Source organism: Canis lupus, chromosome 34 (genome assembly GCF_011100685.1).
Source record: "Canis lupus familiaris isolate Mischka breed German Shepherd chromosome 34, alternate assembly UU_Cfam_GSD_1.0, whole genome shotgun sequence".
Taxonomy (NCBI): domain Eukaryota; kingdom Metazoa; phylum Chordata; class Mammalia; order Carnivora; family Canidae; genus Canis; species Canis lupus.
In genome coordinates this window covers 9,444,424-9,468,447 of record NC_049255.1, presented here as the reverse complement: position 1 = coordinate 9,468,447, position 24,024 = coordinate 9,444,424, and the positions used below count along the sequence as shown (strand labels likewise).

At 41.6% G+C, this 24,024-nt stretch overlaps 1 long non-coding RNA gene across 1 annotated transcript; it reads right to left on the bottom strand.

The window, feature by feature from the left end:
- Window positions 1-1,290: 1,290 nt before the first annotated feature.
- Window positions 1,291-5,632, bottom strand: LOC111093944. The gene is made up of 3 exons (XR_005383515.1): window positions 5,092-5,632; window positions 3,956-4,170; window positions 1,291-1,791 (listed from the first exon to the last, which is right to left on the bottom strand). It is a non-coding gene; the product is annotated as an uncharacterized LOC111093944 (long non-coding RNA).
- Window positions 5,633-24,024: the final 18,392 nt, after the last annotated feature.

Genomic DNA, 24,024 nt, shown 5'->3' with positions numbered 1-24,024 from the left:
TGTCTCACTGCCCCTCTAACACATGCTGGAAGTCGAGTTCACACATTAAACTAGGAAGCTGAGACGTGTTCAGTGCTGAAGGTGTGTTAGAAACATGGGCCAGTCCACAGATGTGTGTCTTCCTCTGGATGTGGCTCCAGGAATGAGGTGGCCTAGGGCCTGCCGAGCTCACCATCACCCTCCAACACACACACTCATCACACCCGGGCCTTCTCCCTCCCATCCTTAAATGCATGCAAATGCATTCTTTCTTTCTTTTTTTTCCCCAGAAAGGATGCTGTCCAAATAAAAGGAAGCAAACAAGAAAAAAATTAACACCTCCCCCCACCCCTCTCAACCTGGTTGAAGTCATTTGGGTCTTTACTGTTGGCGAGCCAGCTGCCTTCCGTGGCTGTCTGGTCTGCATGTATAAACTTAACCTGATCACCATCTGAAGAATTTATGAATTATGCTTAATAATCAGCTTTAGGCACTTCTGAGGAAGGAATCGCATTTTGAAGCTACAAAGGTCCTCCAAATAGCTCCTGGGAAATGACCCTGCATCCCATTAAATGCAAGAAAAACTCGCTACCGCAGGCCTGGTGTCAGAGCTGAACCACTTCACTCTCCACTCTTCAAAATGTCAAGGAGCCCTCCACTTAAACGCTCGATTAATCTGAAAGGGCCAGGACAGACAGCTTCTCAGGGAAGGAAAAAATACATTTTTTCCTTTAAAAAACTTTTTCTTTGCACTTAAGAAAAAACAACAACAACATACATCTCCTTTTCTCCTTATATTCATTATTTTCTGTCTTTAAAAAGGTTTTTATCTGACTTTTATCTCCTCCATATGCCCGTGGCAAACACCAGCATCTTCTTCCCATTTTACAAATCTGCCCAGGAATAGGCTTTATCTGACTCACACCACCTTACTATTTTCCTATTTAAATGGTTGATGCAGAATCAAAGTCAAATGTGAAGGTCAGAAAAATGGTTTTTGGAGCATTGTGATCTCAGACACAAATACGGCTCAGCGGTATCCTGGGCAAAGGAACTACCAGCCTTTCCGAAAGTCAACAAAAAAGAAACATGTGCCTCTTGTCCATATTTACAACCTAGACTCGGAGTGCTTTGGATTCTTGACTTGCTTTGTCCCTAATTATTATAAATAGGAATATATAATTATTTCATTTCATGGCATGTGTAATTTTTATTGATAATATTAATAATTCATTTGCTATGCTTATTATAATTAATAAATTACAATAATCACTCAGGCAATTTGGATTTTAAATTAAACTGGGTCCCAAAGAGTCTAAAAAATAGGCATTTTATTTGGAAGGCAGCTATGCTCACCACTATACCACCAACACTAGGCATTTTATTTGGAAAGCATTATAGAATCTCTGTGATTCCTGTAATGAAAGCCATCATTATACAATCATGATATCCCAGACAACAGGCAAGTTCCTAAGTATTTATGACTTTGATCTGGGAATTATGTTGTTTAAAATTGTCTAAATGTTTAGGTAAAATGAAAATGTGCCCAGTGCCAAAAAGAGTGTGATAATTCAGTTTTTATTTCTCTTGTGATACGGCTATGTCCTTCAGAACTCAGCATGTTGGGTGTGTCTTGGATGCAGGTTTGCATTAGTTGGTTTTGGTGAGTTCTGAGGCTTCTGGAGCTTTCTTGCCTGGGACATCAGTGCCTCTTCCCTCAGGTGTGGGTGGAGGCCAACCTGGTCCCTAGGAACCTCTCACACTTTTAGACCTTCTAGTCATTTTCATTTTTGAAGCTTACTCCAAACTTTCCTAAAATGATATATATGTCAAGTGTTCTTACCACACATAAAAACAAAAAAAAGTAAAACAAACAAACCAAACCAAACCAAAGTAACAGAGGGGCCCTGGATAGTCTAGGAGGTGCTGGGTATGTCCCCTTCCTTGATTGTGGGGCTGGTATCATGAGTCTGTGTGCCTACATACAAGTTCATCAAAGGTTTGTATGAAATGTTTGCAGTGCTTTATATGTCAAGTTTGTCTCAAGAAAACTAAGAAAATTTTAAAAATACATGACCTGCATCAGGGACCACAGTTCAGGCAGCAACTTATACCACTGAGTCAGTAAAAGAATAGCACCTCAACCCCATTTGAGACCAGAGTGGGTCTCTTGGTTTGCATCCCCCTGGTGAGAACCCAGCTCGATGCAGAGGGATGTGTCCTGAAGACTCGGCAGGGGTGGGGGGGCTTCCACAGTGTGCACCACATGTCAGCCAGAGCCTGCGCCCAGGGCTCCCAGCAGAGGACTTCTTTCCGGCCTGCAGCCTCCCATAGCTCTCCACACACCACTCTGAAATTCTTTGTGCAGTGAAACAACCCTCAGCAAACTCCTCTTCCATTCACTGTGCTGTGTGCTGTGCTGCTGGGGTGAGTGTCAGCTCCCAGGGCTGGCAGCCTGGAAAGGAGGGAATATCCATGCCCTGGAAGGGGCTGCTAAGACCAGTTGACCTTGTTGACTGTCCCCTGGGTGGGGAGCAAAGAGGCAGTAAGTCCCAGGGGATAGGCTCAGAATCCTGAGTTCCTCGTTGGGGACTCTCACTAGGTCCTCCAGAGCCCAGGATGGAGGCTGGCCCTCTCTCTGCAGGTCAGCCTCCCCACCTGGTGGGCAACAGTGAGCCTGCCTGAATGGTGACAGTGACCCCATGCCCTTGGCCTGGCCACGTGGTTTGCAGCCTGGATTTCCCAGCCTCCTCTCTGCCCACAGCCATGCAGAGGAGCCAGGTGTCTCCCGTGGGGCTGTAGTGTTATAGGAGGTGTTTCCATTCAAGGGCAGCCCGTCGCACACAAGGATGAGAGGCCCTTTGTTAACCTAGCTCTGATTTAATTGGTTCTCTTCTGGGATGCACAAGATTGGGGCCCTCCATGCATGTTTGAGATTTTATTAACATGAGTTGGATTTTGGTTTCTGTGCAAGTGGCTGCAATGTCCTTTTCTTCAGAGATTAAATTGCTTATAGGAACATCACAGGGACATTGGTTTCCCGTGTCTCACTCTCTGACTTAATAGCAACAAGACAGTGAATAGAGAGCTTGAACCTTACCTTGACAAGGTGCATTTCTATATAGTAACAAGCCCAGCCCTGTGATGCCAACCTCGGGGGTGGGGGTGGTTCCCCTGGTCCCTGCATCGGGTGGAAGAGATGTGCCATCTTCATCATAAAATGAACAACCCATCTTCCCTGATTGAGACAGAACTCAGCCTGGCCGGTTTGTCAGTGGACAGAGGTCCAGGAAGTATGTTAGAGGTTTGCATCCCTGGTGATGAAGGCCCCTCCTAGGCCTGTCACCTGTGACCCCACGAGCAGCCTCCCTGCGTGGCCAAGCATGGGGATGCCCTGAGATATGGGTACACAGGGGGACAGGGGCCAGATTGCTCTGATAATAGAATGCTGACCCATGAGCTCTGAAGAACTGACCAGAGCCCGAGAGCTCAGGGTTCTGCCCATGACTGTGGCTTGCCTCACTTGCCAGATTTTCGACCCCATTTCCAGGTGAGGAGCACTCAGAGAAAGCAAATAATATACTGCCCTGGAGAAACAGAGCGCCTTGCTCCCAGGCAGCTGCCCAGCCTCCCAGCCATGGTCTCCTTTCTCACCACGACACTGTCCCCCTGCCAGGCTGGCCCTGGTCCCCCTCAGCAGAGCAAGCTCCATGGAAATAGCGGTGCTTGCCCTCATTTGGGCGGTGATGATTTCAGCTGCCAGGGAGACCACACTCAGCAGACGCACAGCGTGGGTACCCACATAGCCAGCATGAAACCAGCCTTTCTAACAACTGCCTGCCTCACGCCCTTTGCTCTTGCACTTCCAGAAACAGGGATGGTACAGGGGCAGCAGAGTCGATGCTCCTGGAGCACCCAGGACTCATGGTGTTTGATCCACGCAGGTAGCACATGTGACCTGGTCTGAATTACCCACCGTGCTAAGAGCTAAGTGCCATCTGGAGAGAGGTGTCTTCCAGGCTCTGTCCATGGATGGACAGCACCAGACCACGACTGTCTGTTCTCTGTGATTCATTCGTTGGTCTCAAGACTTCCTGAAATTTCCACTTTCCCTTCTTTGGCTTCTGGGCTGATTCAGAGTCAAGTCCATGCCCTCTTCCTTCCAGAAGACAGCACAGCTGGCCCAAGGTCCTGCAGGGGATATCATGTGGCACTCACTGTGGAAGCCCTGCCACACCCTGAGTCTCAGGACACATCACTTCTGCACCCACCCTGGTGTGTCACAGACCCTTGCCTGCCATGCACCAGCCCAGGATAATGGGTCCCCTGTTAATGTGACCTGAGTAACTAGGATCTTCGTGCCCTATGATGTTGCTAGATCAGGACATGGTTCTTCTTGCCATAAGACTGGAGACTGTTACTATTTTCAAAGTCACCCTGGGCTGTTGACCCAAATTATCTGAGGGGAACCAAAATCAGCAGACCATTTCCCATGAAATTTAAAATCCCTGTCCTCGATCTGAGTCTCAGTAAGAACTTCCTTTCTTACTTCAGCTGCATGTTATCTTGTGTTGAAATCAAATATTTATGGTATCTCCTATATAGGGGAACTGGTTGCCCTGTGAAATGTCAAAAAACAAAACAAGCCATAAAGTTTAGTGGGTGTAGAGCCCATCCCAGTACCTCTGAGGGAGTCTATCAGAATAGATGTCCCAGGGAAGGAAGGCATCCTGTGAGGTAGAAGGCCACAGCTGTCCATGCCCATCTGATGCATAGAATCTTCAAGTCATATATCTGCACCCCTTCCCTGACTGCCTTCTTGCATTTTGATTCTAATTTGGCTGCTCGTATCATTTCCCATAGGGGGAGAAGAGTTGTTTAGAGCAGAGTCGGCTGGGTCCCATTAACAATGACACTCTCAACAATGACTTAAGAATCTATGTGGGAGTTATGAATTTGTCTCTTGAGTGAGGTTGGCTCAAGTGAATTTGCTCCTAGAATATGGCTCTGTTCTTGGAGGTAGTGATGAGATCACACTCCCTCTGTCTTATTGCTGCCCGTATGTCTCCTTGGAGCCATTCTCTCCTGAAGACCATGCCACTTGCCACTCACCTTAGCCTTCTTCTCCTTTCCACAGAAGCACTGATCTTGAGAAATGGAATAGTATTTTATGACTAGAGCTTGCTTTCTGGTCACTGGCAAGCTGAAGGAGAGAAGGTCAATGTGTCCTCTATACTTCTGCAAGTGTCTTATCTCCAGGAGATTCACACAGTTAGATCACTTCTTTCTTCTCTTTCCCTCAACCAGAAGTAATTGGCTCACCTTATCAATTCACTGTAGGTTAATGGACTTCCATAAGGACTAACCTTTCTATACACAGCCACTGCCTGATATTTCTTAATTATTTTTCTTTGAGAATCACTGATTCCTTTATTTCTTATGTCCTGTTCACAGGAAGCACATAGAATATTGATTTTAATCTCTGGAGTTTGCTTTCTCTCTCTCTCTCTCTCTCTCTCTCTCTCATTGTCTCTCCTTCCCTCATTCTCTATCTCTTAGGAGAGTTGTTCCAGGTCAGACAGACCTGAGTTTGGGTCCCTGTTCTGCCACTAACTTGACATGTAAATTTGAGCAGTTCACCAGGCCCGTCCAACTTCATTCTCCAGGTCTGTAACATTTGGATAATGGAGCCTACCTCATTGGTTTATGACATCAAAACTAAGTGATCCCATCTGAAAAGCATCAAAGGCCTGACACACCCTGGCTCTGCTCCCACCCAGGGCCAGTGCATACTTTTTGCAGGTTGTGGGAGACATTGTATGAGGGAAGGAGGGGTGCAATTTAGTCCACTGGTCAAACCTTGACCCTTCCCAATCCACGAGAGCAGCATTATGAGCTAGTCATAGACCTGAATTCCCACTAATTTTCCAACATATATTTTAAGGAAACTATATACAAGATCCTCCTCTCCACCCTCACTTGGTATTATAATTCATTTCTAACAAAAGACATTCTTCTAAATGCTAAAAAAGATTCTATTTCCAAATATTGAACACGAGAAAAATTATAGCATATGACACATCAATCTGAAACCTATAACTAATATTATAAAACACAACAGAAACACAATTAAGCTATCATATTAGGCTATAAAATGCTTAAAACATTGTTTCTTGGTGTCCGATTAATATGTTAACTGCTGCTTACTTGCAGTGATATCTCCTTTACTTATTATAACCAATTTTCTGAGTTAGCTCACTTTTTCTCAATAATTTTTTAACTATTTTTTCAAACAAGAAAGAGGCAAAAGTAAGATCTAACTACAAGATGCACAGTGGGAATGCAGTCAGTATAGATGCATGAAGAGAGAGTCTCACCCCGAGATGCAGTGATGCCTTTCAGCACAGGTATATCTAAGAATGCGTACCTTCTTCTATAACCACAGCACATTTTTCAAAGACTAAACGTGATGTTGCTGAATGACTAATTGTCTCATGAAAGTAGCTCAATAGTTTTCTAACACACTGTTTTGTTAAAAATATTTATTGAGATTTGGGAATGTCATTATAAAATGTTCTTATTTTATCACTGGGCAGAAAATATCTAATTAAAAATGTATATATTATAAGATGTTGAGTCTCTGATATCAAGGGGCAACCTCCATGAAAAATATTAAGCAGTATTTATCAGCTCACTTCGTCCATGCTTCTCTTCAATATTTATTAACAAATTCATTCATCGGAACCTACATTTAACAAGTAATTATTAGATGGCTTCTCTCTCTCTCATGTGGGTTAGAAATAGAGCATTGAGAAAGATATAAATATAGGCCCTGCTTTTATAAAGTTTGTACTGTATGAAGAAAAGGGGAAAAAAGTTAAAATATTTTCAAAATGTACTTCTTATAAATTTTGCAAAATAAAAGACTAAGTTTATTTCTACTAAAGTTATACAAATATATATATATATTTGTATATATCTTTGAAGTAATAGTGAAACAATCTAAAGATGCCAAAAATTAATAATCTCTTTCTCTTTATCTCTTTCTTAGTTTGATTGTTAAATTGGTTGTGAGTGCATTTCTATTCACATCTGGAGCATATACTCTATATTTCATGCCATGTTCCTATAAAATACATGCATACATATAAGAAAACAATATACAAAATCATTCATATTTGTGCATTCACATATATACATAAGACTTATCCTTTTAAAATTTGGCAATATGTAGTCTGATTCACATTCAAAGGGGATTTAGATTATTTAAAAATGCATATTGGGCACAGTAACCAAATACAAACATTTTTAAAAAGAAATATAAGATAGATAAAATGCCAAGATTTGTTAAAAGAGGAAATGAAATGAAATCATATTATGTTCAACTAAACCAGAGAGAATAGAAAAAGAGGGGAAGAAATGAACAAAGTACAGATAGAGTAAATGACAATAATGACATATTTGGGAAAAATCAATCCAATTACTGTGATTACCACTTTAAATGTGAATAGTCTAAATAGATGAATTAAAGACAGAGATTATCATAATGGATTTAAAAAGTGGTTTTAAAGAACTCTTTTTTTTTTTTTTTTGTCTCAAGAAATCACCTTTAAATGTAGCTATAGCAAAATTAAAAGAATGGAGAAAGATAAGCCAGGCTAGCACTAATGAAAAGAAAGTTAGAGAAGCTGTATTATAATTAATAATTGGAATTTTAAAGAAGATTTGAGAACAAAGGTATTTATCAAGGATAAAGAGGTAAATTACACAACGATAAAGGGGTCAATCCTGCATCTGAATGCACATGACAGCAGGATATCAAGACACATAAAGCAAAACAAATTGCACTAAAAAGAGGAGTAGTTGCAAGTACATTCACCTGGGGATTTTTACACTTCTCTGTCATAAGGAAATAGATCAAAGCAGAAAGAAAACCTGTCAGGATACACATGATGTAAACAGCATTATTAGTCCACTTTTCTTAATTGACTTTCATAGAATGCCCCATCCAACAGCAGCAGAATACACATTCTTCTCCAGCTGATGTGGATCATTCACCATGATAAACCACATTCTATGTCACAAGCATACATTAACAAATTTAAAATACTGTAAATCTACAATGTTCTCAGAGCACATGGAATCAAATTAGAAATAAATATGAGAAAAATGTTTGGAACTCTCCAATTATTATTAACAATTTAATAATGCCTGTCAAAGTAATGTATGGGTCAAGTAAGAAATCTTAACAGCAATGAAAAATATATTTTGAGCTAAATAAGTATGAAGATACAATGAACAAAGTGTGTGGGATGACACAAAAGCAGTGCTTAGAGAGAATTTGATACACTATGTCTACCCAGGCGTCTCATCCCTACTCACCTATCGACACTAGAAAAGATGATATAAAAACTAAACTAAACTTAAATTAAGCCTTAATTTTAGGAATCTAAGGGAATCATTTTAGGAATGTGAAATTTAGGAATCTAAAAAAAGCAAAAGAAACAGAATAATAAAAATCAAAGCAGAAATCAATGAAACTGAAAACAGGAAAACAGGGATGCCTGGGTGGCTCAGTGGTTGAGCATCTGCCTTCAGCTCAGGGCATGATCCTGGAGTCCTGGGATAGAGTCCCATATTGAGCTCCTTGCACGGAGCCTGCTTCTCCTGTCTCTGCCTCTCTCTCTCTGCCTCTCTCTGTGTCTCTCATGAATAAATAAATAAAGTCTTAAAAAAAAAGAAAACAGGAAGACAATAGAGAAAAACAATACAATTTAAATATTCCTTGAAAAGACTAATAAAGCTTATACTGCATCACAAACAAATGGGATTTATTCTAGATGTGCAAGGCTGGTTCAACATTCAAACATCAATTAATACGATCCACAAAAGCAATAGATGAGAGCGGCAAAATCACATAATCATGCCAATTAATGTGGAGAAAGCATTTGCCAAAACCTCACATCCATTGAAGGTGAAACTTCTAAGCATGCCAAGAAAGAAGAGAACTTCCTCAACCTGATGAAGGACACCTGCAAACCCTGAAAAACAACAACAATCACAATACAAATCCAACTGGTTTCATACTTAATGGTGAGATGTTGGACTATTCCCCCTAATGTCAGAAATAAGCAAGAGTATCCTCTTTTACACCTTCTAGGTACTGAAGTTGTTAGCTAATGCAATACAGAAATAAAAAAGTATACAGATGTGAAAGGAAAACAACAAAACTGGTTTCATTTTCAGATGACATGACTGATTTTTTAAAACCTCCCAAATTTAACAAAAAACTCCTGGAACTGATAAGTGAATGTAACAAAGTCAAAATGCATTAGTCCACTGTTTCCCTATATGACAGCAGTGAATAATTGGAATTTTAAGTTAAAAGGCAATACTATTTACAATGGCACCAAAAAGGAGAATACTTAGGTATAAAATGATCAAAATATGTATGTTGAAAACTATATAAAACACTAATGAAATAAAGCAAAGGAGATCTAGGTAAATGGAGAGCTACTTTGTGTTCATGGATAGGGAGTTTCAATTTTGTCATTTCTTCCCAAACTGATATATAGATTCAATACCATTGTGATCCCAATAAAAATGTCTGCACACTAGTGGATATATATCAACAAACTCATTCTAAAGTTTATATGGAAAGACAGTATATCAAAAATAGTCAACATGATACTGAAGAAACATAAAAATATTTGAGTCTTCTCATGACCCACACCATCTGATCTCAAGGCTTATTATAAAGCAACAGTAAGCAAGAAAGCCTGTACCAGTAAGAGTGGACAACAGATCAATGGAACTTAAGAGAGAACCAAGCAATGGCCCATGAAATTATATTCAACTGATTTTTGATATAAGCACGAAGGCAATTCAATGGAGAAAGGATAACCTTTTCTATAAATGAGACTGGAACAACTGAACATTATAGGCAAAGAAAAAGAAAAATAACTGCAAATAGAATCTACACATTTCACAAAAATTGACTCCAAATGGATGATGCACTTGGGTGTAAAATGTAAAAGTCTAACATTTCTAAAAGAAAAAAAAATAGAAACCACATCTGACTCAGAGCTTGGTGAGATGTTTTTTTAGACATAAACAACAAAAAAACCACCCACAAAAAAATTCTAAGTTAGAATTAATTTTAATAAATTCATTAAATTGAATAAAATTTGTTAAAGCTAAACATTTTTGTTCTACAAAAGACACTGCTGTGAGAAAGTAAAGGGAAAGCCACAAACTGGAACTATTTGCAAGACACATATCTGATGGAGGATGTGTATCCAAAATATATACAGAAGTTTTAAAATTCAAAGCTTAAAAAAACAAACAAAAACAGGCAGGCTGTATGAACAGAAACTTCACCAGAGGACACAGACAGATAGGAAGGAAGCATAGGAGGAGATTCTCAATGTCTTAAGTCCTCAGGGGATTGAAAGTTACCACGACACCCCTATCAGAACCTCTCAAATCCCGAAATGGGGAGAATGCCAGAGTTGCTGGTAGGATGTGGAGCAGTGGGAACTCTCATTCATCTGGTGAGAATGAAAAATGGCACAGCTACTTAGAAGGCAGTCTGCTGGTTTCTTTCAAAGTTAACCATTATTGCCATGCAACCCAGCAGTCACACTTCTAGGAATTTATCCAACTGATTTGAAAACTTGTGTTCATACAAATGCCTACATAGAAATGCGTATAGCAGCTTTGATTGTAATTGTTAAAAACTGGAAACAAGCAAGGTGTTTTCAATACATGAATGAATACACGAATTGTGTTTTTTCCAAACAAAGAAATATCATTTGGCAACAACAACAAAGTAAGTTATCAAGTCATGTGAAGACACGATGATTCTTAAGTTCATGTGGCTTAGTAAAAGAAGGAAGACTGAAAAATGGCACATGCTGAATAATTTCATTTGAATGACATTTTGAATAAAGTGACTTATAGAGATAGAAATTGGATGGAAAACAAATGCTTGGTTGCCAAGTGTTCCAGAAGTGGGAGGGTCACATACGTGAAGACAAGGGGATTGTTTTTAAACAAAAATCATACATATTCTGTATCATATTGTAATGGTGGACACATGACATTATGCATTTAACAAAACCTGTAGAACTTCATAGAATTTCACAGGAAGGAGTAAACCTTAATGAGTATTTTTCTTGGTAATCCATAAGATCAATTTAATCATGAGGAAAACATCAACAAATCCTAGTAGGAGGGCATTCCACAAACTGTCTGACCAGTCCTCCTCAAAACTGTCAAGGTCATCAAAAATAAGGACAGTCTGTCTGAGAAACCATTGCGCCCAAGGGGAGCTTAAAGAGACAAGAAGACTAAAGAAAGTATTGTATCCTAGATGGAATGCTGGAACACAAAAATGGCACTGGGGGGAAATCAAGGGTATCTATATGAACAGTGGACTTTAGTCAATAATCACATATCAATCAATATTGGTTCTTGAATTGTGGTAAATGTAGCACACTAAGGAAAGACCATAAATATAAAGGGAAGTAGGCATGGACATATGGGAACTGTCTATTCTATCTTTGCAATGTTTCCATAAATTTAAAACTTTTCTAAAACAAAATGCAAATCTATTTGTGATTTTTTTATTTAATCTTTCGATGAAAGTTGGTGAGAACTTCCCTGTGGAAGTACTCAATGATGATGATGATGATGATAAGTTGGAACTGACAAGATGGATGGAGGGAAGACACACCCAGAAGCCCTCATTTGGTTAGGATTCATAGCTGCAAATTTACAGGACCTCATTTCACCTTGATGCTGACAATATCCATCCTAGCCTAGGTAATTTGTTGACACTTAGGGTACTGTCTCTATTACTATACTGAATAAGTCAGAAGCCTCCAGATAACAGTATTTATAAGTTTGGAGAGGAGTCATAGAAGCAAAGATAACAAGGACAGTCAGCCAACAGCTAGAGAATCAGGGTCCCAGCACTAGCTTAAGTGCTCTCAGGAGGGCTGTACCCTCCCCAATTACATGAAGCACTTCTGTCAAACAGCACCGTGTGCCAACTGAACTGTTCACCTCCAAAGCACCAGTTTATTTAAACTCAATTACTTACATGACCAGGGCCAGTGATTTCTAAAAAGGAGCCTCTCATCTACTGTGATAAGTGTTCTGCCAAAACTCAGCATGAATTTTGTTTTCTTTAAAAACTACCATTCCCATATAATTGGATTAACCCAGCATGTGACTATGGCCAGATGTCGAAGCTTCCCAGGTTGGGTAGATCCCTCATGTGACTTTTCTCAGGCTTCTCTCATAATATTCTGGGAGTAGAAAATGGAGCCCTGGGCTAGAAATGACTTTTAAGTGTCCTTAAGAAGTTACAACTTTTGGCCACAAGAGAAACTACCAATGGCTCAATCAAAGTTTCAGAGGTTCACATAGCTATGGTCAGAGATCAAGGAATTATTTACTTATTAACTGCTTGCAGAAAACTTCACTTTTTCTGAGACATGTAGGGAGAAAATAATCCCCAAGCAATTATTAAATTCAGACACAATCTAGTTATTTGAGCTGTCAAATCTCCTTCTTAAAAATGCTCTGGCTGCTACTAATCCAGTTGATCTCTTCCTCTGGAACCTCCATCTCTCTTCTCTATAGACTCACCATGTTCACCTGAAACAGCATTCATCAAAATCCTGCTGTGTGCTCTAGTGGGCAGGGCATAGAAGTGCCTGCCTTCAAGGAACCTCCCCTCTTATTGGGAATCATAATGCAGAAATGTCAACATGTAGGGTAAAGGGATGGAATTCTGTGACTACAGAGGGCAGTATTGTAAGCTGGGGTGGTAGTGAGGGACTGTGTCATGGAGGAAGCAATATTCCAGTTGGATTTGATTTCCAAACCCAAGGAGATCTCTTCACTGTGGAAGGGGTGGGTGCCCTCCTGTTTGACAACAGTGGTGAGTTTCTCTATGGCTAAGTTATTCTAAGTCTCTCTCTCTCTCTCTCTTTAAATATTTTATCTATTTATTCATGAGAGACACACAGAGAGAGGGGCAGAGACACAGGCAGAGAAAGAAGCAGGCTCCATGCAGGGAGCCCCATGTGTGACTAGATCCCGGGTCTCCAAGATCACGCCCTGGGCCAAAGGCAGATGTTTAACTGCTGAGCCACCCAGGCATCCCTATTTTAAGTCTCTTGACACTTGGAGAACTAAACTATTCTTTGAATTTCTGTTGGAAGATGACATTATCATATCCTTCTTGGGATTTCCTTGGGACATCACATCCTTCATGGAGTTTAGAAACGAATATTGACTTATAGAAAACAAATTGAAGAAGTCACAAAGAAATAGAAAGACATCCCATGCTCATGGATTGGGAGAAGAAATATTGCTAAGATGTCTATGCTACCCAGAGCAATCTACACATTCAATGTAACCCCTATCAAAGTACCACTAGAATTTTTCACAGAGCTAGAACAAGGAATCCTAAAATTTGTGTGGAGCCATAAAACACCCTGAATAGTCAGAAGAATGTTGAAAAAGAAAACCAAAACTGGAAGCATCACAATTCCAGACTTCAAGCTGTATCACTAAGCTGTGATCATCAAGATAACATGGTACTGGCACAAAAACAGACCCATAGATGAATAGAACAGAACATAGAACCCAGAAATGGACCCTCAATTCTATGGTCAACTGATCTTCAACAAAGCAGGAAAGAATATCCAATAGAAAAAAAAGACAATCTCTTCAACAAATGGTGTTGGGAATGTTGGATAGCCACATGCATAAGAATGAAGCTGGACCATTTTCTTATGCCATACACAAAAATGAACTCAAAATGGATGAAGACCTAAATCTGAGAAAGGAATCCATCACAATCCTAGGAGAACACAGGAAGAAATCACTACGACCTCAGCTGTAGCTACTTCTTGCTAGACACATCTCTAAAGGCAAGAAAAACAAAAGCTAAAATGAACTATTGGGGCTTCATCAAGATAAAAATCTTCTGCACAGCATAGGAAATAGTCAACAAGACTAAAAGGCAATCTATGGAATGGGAGAAGATATTCACAAAAGACATATTGGATAAAGGGCTTGTATCCAAAATCTATAAATATCTTATCGAGCTCCATACTCAAAAAACAAACAAAAAAATCCAGTCAAGAAAGGGGTAGAAGACATGAACAGACACTTCTCCAAAGAAGACACACAAATGGCTAACAGACACATGAAAAAAAAATGTTCAGTGTTATTCAGCATCAGAGAAATACAAATCAAAATCACAATGAGATACCACCTCACACCATGAGAATGGCTAAAATTAACAAGTCAGGAAATGGCAGATGTTTGTGAGGAGGTGGAGAAAAGGAAACCCTTTGTGCTCCGTTGGTGGGAATGCAAGCTGGTGCAGCCACTCTGCTGGTGCAGTGTGGAGGGTCCTCAAAGAGTTAAAAATAGAGTTGCACTACTGGGTATTTATCCAAAGGATAAAAACATAGTAATTGAAGGGGCACCTGCATCCCGATGTTTATAGCAGCAGTGTCTACAATAGCCAAACTGTGGAAAGAGCCCAGATGTCCATTGGTGGATAAATGGATAAAGAAAGGGTGGTATATATACAATGAAATATTTCTCAGCCATCAAAAAGAATGAAATCTTGTCATTTGCCACAAAGTGGCTGGAACTAAAGAGTATTATGCTGAGTTCATTTTTCTAACTTGTATTTCAATTTTAAAATATTATGTTTAGTTATTTTCAAATTACTTATTTTATAGTCTAGATGTAATCATTATATTATCTGAGCTTTTTTTTTATTGATGAAGTACAATGGAAATATAATGTGATAGTAGTTTCAAGTGTACAACAGTTCCAAACGGTACTTGAAGCCCCCTTGGTTCCCAGACAATGTTATTATATTACTGACTATATTCCCTGTGCTATACACCCCCAACTCTGTGACTTATTTATTTCATAACTAGAAGCTCATCCTCATAATCTCCTCTCAATCATCTGAGCTTTTTGTGGCTAATGGTGCTGTTTCTTTTTTGTTCTGACTTCTGCTCTCAGTGAATGTCTGTCGTTTTCATTTTGAATTTTTAAAACGTTGGGATTCTGATGCTTAAATCTGTGAAAATCCTGTAGATAAAGTATGGATTGGGGTGGTATTCTCATAGAGACATTTTGTGCTTGCTAGTCCTCATGTCCTGGTGCTACCAGATTGAAGCTGTTTTCGTGTTCATCTGATTTGTGGGCAGAAAGCTGAAACCGAACCTTGTCTTAGAGCATTTTTTTTTTAATTATTGGAAAGACCTTCCTCATTCTCTGTCTAAAGCCCAGCCCCAAGGGGATCCCAATAAATAGCATCCTTTGTCTTTATGCAAATTCTGAACCAACTAGGAAATAAAAAGAATAACCTAAATGGGAGACCAAAATATCATGTTTATTATGGATAAGTCAACAGGAATATTTGGCTACATCTTCAAATGCACATTGTATGCTGTACCTCAAACTGACCGAGCAACCTACACATGGGGAGCAAAGTAGAAGGACCCCCAGCAACATACATGATCACACACACACATGCACTCACACATGTGCACACATAGATACCCACACGCATAGGCACATAAACACTAGGTGTGACCTTTCACCACTAGGCTCCCCACACCTCCAAGAGCATCCTGGAGCACTTGCTGTTCCCAGGGATGCCAGACCTGCTCCCAGAGGTGAAGTCAGAAGAAAGGTGAGGAAATGCTAGGTGCATATACCTGGGTCCTTCTCCAGATTCACCCACCAGCCAGTTCTGTCCTCCTCCCTAGGGAAAAGTGAAAGAGGAGAGAGAGATAAGGTGATAACTCCTTCTAAAGCCTCTGGAGCCATGAAGGTCACAATGGTGACTGGGCCATACCCAGAAGCAACCTGTCCTCTCTTCTAAACCCACCAATACAAATGCCTCCTCCCATCACCAGATGGGACCTGGTCCTCCCTCAACACTCTCTGAGCCACAGAGCATCCTAGCCTAGTCCCTCCTGCCCTCAGCAGCTCCCCTTCATTCTGCACACAGACTTCTGCATTTATCGTGTCTCTGCCTGGAACCCTTGGGACTTGCTCCCAGAGCCCACCCATAACATACACATCCCGGAAGAGTGCACAAAGCACTTCCTCTCAGCGTCCTCTTAGTCTTGGGGCACAGGACCAGCCTCACATGCCCAGCACGCTGGTCTCAGCTCTCTTCCTTGCAAGGACACAGTGGGCTCTGAGCTTCGATGGCCCAACTTTAGTGGAATTCCTCCCTGATTTGTTCATCAGGGGACACTTTAAAGGTCATGGTTTCTGCAGAGTAGGATGGTTTCCTAACCAGCACTGGAGGGGGTGGCAGCCATCCTTTCTCAGTGTTTATGTATTTAAATTCTTGGATCCCAGTGAAAAAGAGAGATAAAAAAAGAGTATTCTTAGGACAGAGAAAAGCAAGGTAAATCAGCTGAATTGGAAGGTACACAGGGCATTCAAGGGCAAGAGTTTAGGGGAACATCGTTTAGAAAGAGCCAAGAGAGATATTCCAGGCATGCAGTCAGAAAGAGTAGCTTGGTTACATCCCCACTGTTCCCAGCAGGGCCTGCCCCACTGATCACAGAGGATGGCAAGTGGATGGGGTCCCACCATCCATAGTCCAGCTAGACCCACCTCAGTCATCCTCTACCTACAGCAGCAAAACCTGGATGCCTCCTGTCTTGCCTGGGGTGCCTCAATCAGGGTCCAATTCTTGTGCTTCTTGGGTATGGTGCTTGGGGGGGCAGGGCAGGACCCTGTAGGTCACCAAGGATGGATGGGGTTTGGGTCACATCAAGGGACTGGTGACCACCTCACAAAAACATTTCACTAACCCTTTAAACTATATGGCTAACATTTTCCATACACCTACATTCAAAATTCAGTAATGTCAACTCATTGTATGCAAATCCAGTTGCCTATCTAAGGCCCAGGGGCCTCAAGGAACACTTAGGGACCCAAGAATGGAGGTCTCCATGCAAAGCAGTCATCATTGGTTGGACTTTGGCCCCAGACACTGCTTCCCTTAGAATTCTCTGAATATTTCCAGGGGAAAGCATGGTCTTTCATGCAGTTGTTTGTCATGTGTGCACAGCAATTCATTAACCTTTCTTTTTTCTTTGGGTCCCCAAGCCCTCCGTTCATCTTCCCTACCAACACTTTTCAACATTATATTAAAGCTTTATTCAATGAATGAATACATGGCATGAGCTTATTTAAACCTTCACTTCCCAAACCTAATATAAAACACTTCCACTTAAGGTCAATATGTTAATGCACTCTGCAAAATGTGTTGAGGCATTAAACATTATCAGTCCCTAATTACAAACATATTATCGCTTGAATTAATTTATATTTACACTGGCGTATTTAAATGGTAATAAAATAATCACCATAAGAAGAGATTTGTAGATGTGTTTATGATAACATTATCAATGGTTAATCTATGTCCAAAAGTAGTAGAAGGTCTAGGTTAAAATTAATCTGAAAGCTAGAGTTTAACATACGCAGTGTGAGCAAAGAAGAAACGGCTTGGCAAAGATGAGATAACGGTTTATGAGCAGCATGGAAGGCAGTCACAAATACCTGGTGTGGTGGGATGGCGTGTATAAAAAATTAAAACCAGGGGCTCCTCTGATGATGTTTGGGAATTTTTATGACTTGTAGAGAAAGTTTTTACCCTTGCTTCATTTGTAAAGAAATACTTCATCAGGATCAAAGCCTTGTCTGTGTGGCTGTTTAATTATACATCTACTGATTGGGCTAAAAACCATGCAAATTGAAGGAGAAACTTTTTAAAGATACTTTAAAATGGATTTTGACAATTTCTGCAAACAAAGCAAAATAACTAATCAACAACAAAAAAACCTTATAGGAACCCAGGCACTTGCGGAGTTGCCAGAGAGTGAGAGAGAAATAGTTGCTATTGGACCATCACTCCATCATTCCTGATTCACTGTTAATAGAAATGCTGATCTAACAGTTTAAATGTAACGAAGCAGCAGAAAATCTGGGGTAAGTGGAGTGGTTAAGAATGGCTGGTGTCTCTGCAACTGGAATTCATTCCAGGTATTCTAAACAGGAAGGGGCGCAAGAGGTCAGCGCGGTCAAATGTGTTGGGAAGACCGGAGGGGCCAATAAGTGGAAAGCTTTCAAAACGATAAATAAACAGTCTGGTAAAGAGACAGGTTGAGAAGGGGCTAACCAAATAATCACAAGAGAGGCAGCAGGGAAAATAATAATCACAAGAGAGTCAGTAGAATAGAAAGGTGGGGGTTTGCAGAGGAGATTCCAGTACAGAACGGTGTGATTCTGGAGGGTAACGAGGCTGCAGACCATGGTGGTCACTGGGGACAGACCAGAAACAAGCAAGCAAGCAAGCAGGAGAGGGATGGTCTGGAGCTTCCCCCAAGGCTGAGAGGAGTAAGGGGGACGTTCCTCACTGCCCTTGTCCTACTGTTGGGATGCTCTCCCCAAAGATGACCGAGGATGCCGCAAATTGTTGAGTTGATGAATACCTAGGTGTGGCAGCAGGTGCATGCTCTAAATGGGGCAACATCTAAATGATGTTCCAATGAAATGCCACCTGGGACCTGGAACTCGAATAGAATTCAGCCCAGGGAAAGGTAGTCAAGCCCTTTACACCTCAGTGCTCTCATTTGTAAAAAAATAAAAACAAACAAACAAAAAAAAAAACAACAACAACAAAACTGGATAGCTCTTCTGGCCCCAAAATATATTTCCGTTCAAGTCGAGTTAAGGGATCTCCCCTACTCACCACACAGAAGAAAATATTACAGTGGTAGAAATGATTGTATGAACCTCATTTTCCCACCTGATGTCTACCTCAATTAACAACAAATTTCTATTCTAAGATCTGGTGGCAACAAATGCCACAATAACAGTAGATAATTATCAAGCAATATCCAGGGTGGTTTTTTAGGGGAAGAGGGAAACGTTGAAGGAAATCATTGATCAAATAAGTAGATAGAACTAGAAACTGTGTTAGTGAATGCACAATATGCATTAACGGCAACAACAGAAGTTAATTCTTTGGGGTCAGATAATGTTTCCATGGTATTGGATGGTACCCTTAAATTCACATGATGACCCTTTGGAGGCATATATTGACTAGGTGCTTCTCCCACATTGGGCTCCCTGCATGGAGCCTGCCTCTCCCTCTGCCTGTGTCTCTGCCTCTGTGTGTGTGTATGTGTGTGTGTGTGTGTGTGTGTGTTTGTGTGTCTCATGGATAAATAAATGAAATTAAAAAAAAAATCTAGGGCTCTCTAATCCAAATCTCAGGCTTGTGGTCCCTGCAAAGTACTCGTTTCTCCTGTCAGTTATGTCTGAGGGCCACAGTCTGCCCGTGAGAGGTCTGTGAAAGCAGCAGTAGGTTGGGCTCACGCCTTTGCCAAGCCACAGCAAGTGGACAACGTCTCACCCCCATCACTTGATGTTTCAATATTGAGGAGGTCCTAGAGCAAAACATTTAAAAAATAAACATCTCAAGCTTTTTCTCTTGAACAAATCAGGTAAGAAGAAAAGATCATTATTATTCTTATGAGCCCTACTTGCTCCTTGCTGTATCACATTTTCCTTTCTCTGCTGGATCCTTCTCAATTGCAGGTTATCCTGAAGTGTAACCTGTTTATGGTAAACGGGGGACGTTTCCTGTATTTTTTGTCCTTGATTCTCTTCAGACCCCAACTCTTCCCTTTCCTTTGGCAGCCAGTGCTCTTGAAGAGGCAACCTGTGCTCCCCAAGTGGATCCCAGGCTCCGGGTCACGCAGGTCTGTGTCTGAGACACCAGCCCCTCAGCACCTGCCAATGCCCCTCCTCATGACACTTCCTGGTCTGTCCTTGTCCTTTCCGCCTTCCTGGCTTCTGTGCTCTGTCTTCATTGGCTCTGAGTTCTCCTGGGTGCCCATGTCATCAGATACCGCATGGGGTCTGGTGATGACCTGACTCTCTCTCTTTGCCTCGTATGTTCCTCTAGACCCTGATGCTGGCTGCAAACAAGTCTGCTCCTTGCCTGTCTTCCTCAGACACAGGCCACACCATAGCCTCAGAGTCACCCCGTGACTCTGCCTCTCTGCCACCCACCTGTGAGCATTGCGGTTCCCTCATGTTCCACAGGGATCCTCCTCCACGTCCCTCCTTCCTTCTTCTGGCCACAGTGCCTTTGCCCATTGCCCCATTGCAACAAACCCTTGAGTGGAGTGATAGCGGAGCCACCCAACCTGAGCTCCATCTCAGGTTAGACTAGATTCTCTGTCAAAACACAGGGAAGACTTTTAGAAGAGCTCGAGGCTCCCTGTGGCCTCAGGAGGGCATCCCAGGGGCTCAGCAACCCCACCGGATCCAGCCTCATCTGTCCTTCCCCACCCCACTCTCTGTTCCAACTGCATCTAATGGCTTCCCTGGGCCCAGACGGCACCCACTCTGAGAACCCTTCCCAGGACATTGTGAGCTGGATTTTTCACTCAGCCTCTCTGTAACATCTGTTACCTGGAGGAAGTGTCTTCTTAGCTGGCTCTCCCAGAGCCGTGGGAGACGGGACTGTGTCCCCTGCAGCCCCGTGCCAAGGAAACCAAGGCTGCCTGGAGGACTGCCTGAGCGTGAGGGTTACTGGGGAGCCACTATTGATTTGCTATTTTAAAATCAAAGGCCCTCTGAGCCTGATTTTCTTTCCCACCTACTCACCTGCCCTGGTTCTGGCTGCCAACACCCAAGAGGAAAAGAAAATTTTCTAGAAGCAGAGGTTGTGCAGAACGACAGCCTACAGGAAATGACAAGAGAGCAGCTATCATGGGCACGTTTGACATTTGTTGAGCCGACTCCTCTTTCCCTGGCATTTTTTGGAGTTGAGCAATGCTAGATTCTAGTGAGATGCCCTGGGTGGCCACATTCATCTTCAGATGACATCTTGGGAGGACTTTCCAGCCACGTGATGGGTGCAGAGCATGTGAGGAGGGGATGACACCAGGCTCAGGACATAAAAATGGCAAAGCCCGTGCAGGGAGACTGCCGGGTGTGAAGCCCAGACCTGGCCATCGGCCCCTATTGTGCCTCTGTATTTTTATACTTATATAAAATAATCTTTAAAAAAATCATTTCAGGACAATACAAAATATCTAGCCTACTAAAGGCAGCCCTACACGTGCACACAAAATAAATTTCCAAAATAAATTCATTGGTCTTATTTCTTTTTTAAAAAAAGATTTATTTATTTGTGAGAGAGAGAGTACAGTGGGAAGGAGCAGAGGGGAAAGAATCTCAAGCAGACTCCCCACTAAGCCTGGAGCCCAATGTGGGGCTCTATCTCACAATACTGAGATCACGACCTGAGCCGAAATCAAGAGTAGCCACCCAGATCACAGAACCACCCAGCTCCCTCATCGTTCTAATTTCTACTGCGAAATTAATTAAAATAGATTGATACACTTTTAGCTTCGTTTAGGATTTTCTGTGGTCAGTAGAAACAGGTCATAGTCAACATTTCATAATTTTTGAGAAATTTAGAAAATTTGGGGACACCTGGGTGGCTCAGTAGTTGAGCATCTGCCTTTGGCTAAGAGCATGATCCTGGAGTCCCAGGATCGAGTCCCGCATCGGGCTCCCTGCATGGAGCCTGCTTCTCCCTCTGCCTGTGTCTCTCTGCCTCTTTCTATGTGTCTCTCATGAATAAATAAATAAACTCTTAAAAAATAAAAATAAAAAAATAAAAAATAAAATTCTCTAATAACTCTGGTGATTGAACAGGTTTGCCAGCCAGTGAACTGGACAAGGTTATGATAAGACCATGAAACCATGTCCACACTCATGGAGAGCTTGCCATTTTGTTTCTAATAAAGTGGAATGCAAAAAAAGTCTGAATTTCCCAGACTTTTTTGGATATTTCTGGATTTGAGATACCTTAGAGACCATAAAAATAAAACAGAACAGTGGTTTTCAAACCGTGCCTAAATTGAGACAACGGGACCCAGGGTGAGGTGAGTGGGGGTGGGAGAAGCCACCAGAATCACTGTTCACAATCCACACACACACACACACAAAATATAGCCCCTTAGTGACTTATTTTATAGCATCCTTTCACCTGTATTTCCTCTAAATAAAAGGTTTCTCTACTTTAAAGGATGTTGCAAAGCAATTATAATCTAGACCAGGGTACCTCAAATCACAGTAAAATGAGAATTCTGATTCAGTGGGTCTTGGGTTGGCTGGATATATTGAATTTCTCATATGCTCTCAGGTAATATAGTTACTGCTAAAGCAAGAATCACATTTCTGAATAGCTAGCTAGGTTCTAGACCAACGGCCCTTCAAATTGTACAGACCAGTGCTATATAATATAGGCCTTGTGTGAAATTTTAAATACTTTAGTAGTCCCATTAAAAAAATGAAATTACTTTAATGGACTTTATGCAATCCAATTTAGTTAATATATTATCAATTAAATATGTAATCATTATAAAAATATACCACTTAGATATTTTGCTTTCTTTTTTGTGTATGCAGAGTCTTTGAAATTTGGTAGGTATTTCGCAGTGGGGGCACATCTCAGTTTGGACTGGCCCCATTTCCAGTGTTTGATGCCACACGTTCTACATGTTGGAAGGCATGGATATAGTTGAAGGACCAAGCCAGCAATGGGATGATTTTCAAGAACCTTCCAGGCAGGCATCCTCAGTCACGTCCCAAACATTTCAAGTACCACAAAGCCTACTGCCTACCAAAGTTGTCAATTTATCTTCAGTCAGCTTTATTAATTTTTTTATTTAATTTTTTTCCCTATTTAGATCAAAATTCCTCTGTGGAGCTGAAAGCAACCACTGGATTGCTCCACTTCTTGCCACTAGACAGAACTCAGCTGAGCTATTTTTGACACAGATAGTTTCAGACATTTAGTGTCATTTTCTGTGCTTTGTTTTTCCAGAGCTTCACCAAGTCTCTCCTTCTCTTAAGCCACACAGGTCTGATTTCTTTCTTCTGACCTGTTTTCGAGTTCCTTTGCCCAATTCTTTTCTTCCCTGGATCTGGTTCATCTTTGCTCCTCTTAAAGTCAGACCATGGGACCCAGAACAGCCTTGCAGCTCTGACCCGAGCCATGCAGCCCTGGCTTTAGTATTTACTCAATTATTGAAGTTTGGGGTAGCTCAGCTTTTTCAAAGCAGTGACCTGGGGAAAGACCTTCAGCCCAGGACCCAGGAGCTCTCTGAGTGCTGCTAACTCACAGGGATGGTGTAGGCTTCACTTACTCCTGGAAATTGCCATTGTGTTCTATGCAGTTCATTGCTGAAACTGTGAAGATGTTTTGGATATTTAATCACGCAGAAAAATTATTATTACTTCAAGCTTTATGCTGTGCAAAAATTGGGGTGGCTTGACCTCAGTGTCCACAGCATCATGATGGGAACTGGCAGCAAGGCCTTGAGTCAGTAAACCACATCCTTGGGAAACTGTCTTTGAACTAGTGAGCCACCTAAAGTGCATGACCATGCTATCTATATTTCTCCCTTGTGTCCAGAAGGAAAAAACATAATATTTGCAGTTGCTTTGCTGATGTCACTCAGCTATGTCTGTTATGTTCCTCAACTAGAAATTCATTACTCTTGTCCTAAAGGAAGATGGAAGTTGCCTTACATCTTCATGATCCTGGGTCAATTCTAGGGACTCCTCTTCCCCATGCTCCTGGGCCATCCCTGGGTCCACCTCTGGATCAGTGTCAATGTCCTGCTCCCTGAACTAGAGCTGCCAGTCTGCCTTCCTCTTATGTAGAACCGCATCTGCACCTGCTCTGAGGTCTCCCCCTGCCTTCTGCTACCCTGTGCTGCTCAGGCTCCTCTGCAGCACACCAGTGATGCCCTTCCTACCTTCTCTCAGTATCCCACAATGTAACTAGTCAGGGTCCAGAGGTGAGAACTCATTTAAGTTGGAAAGGTACCTACTTTCAATCTATTTATCTAATTTGGACTTCAATTCCTGTTCCAATAC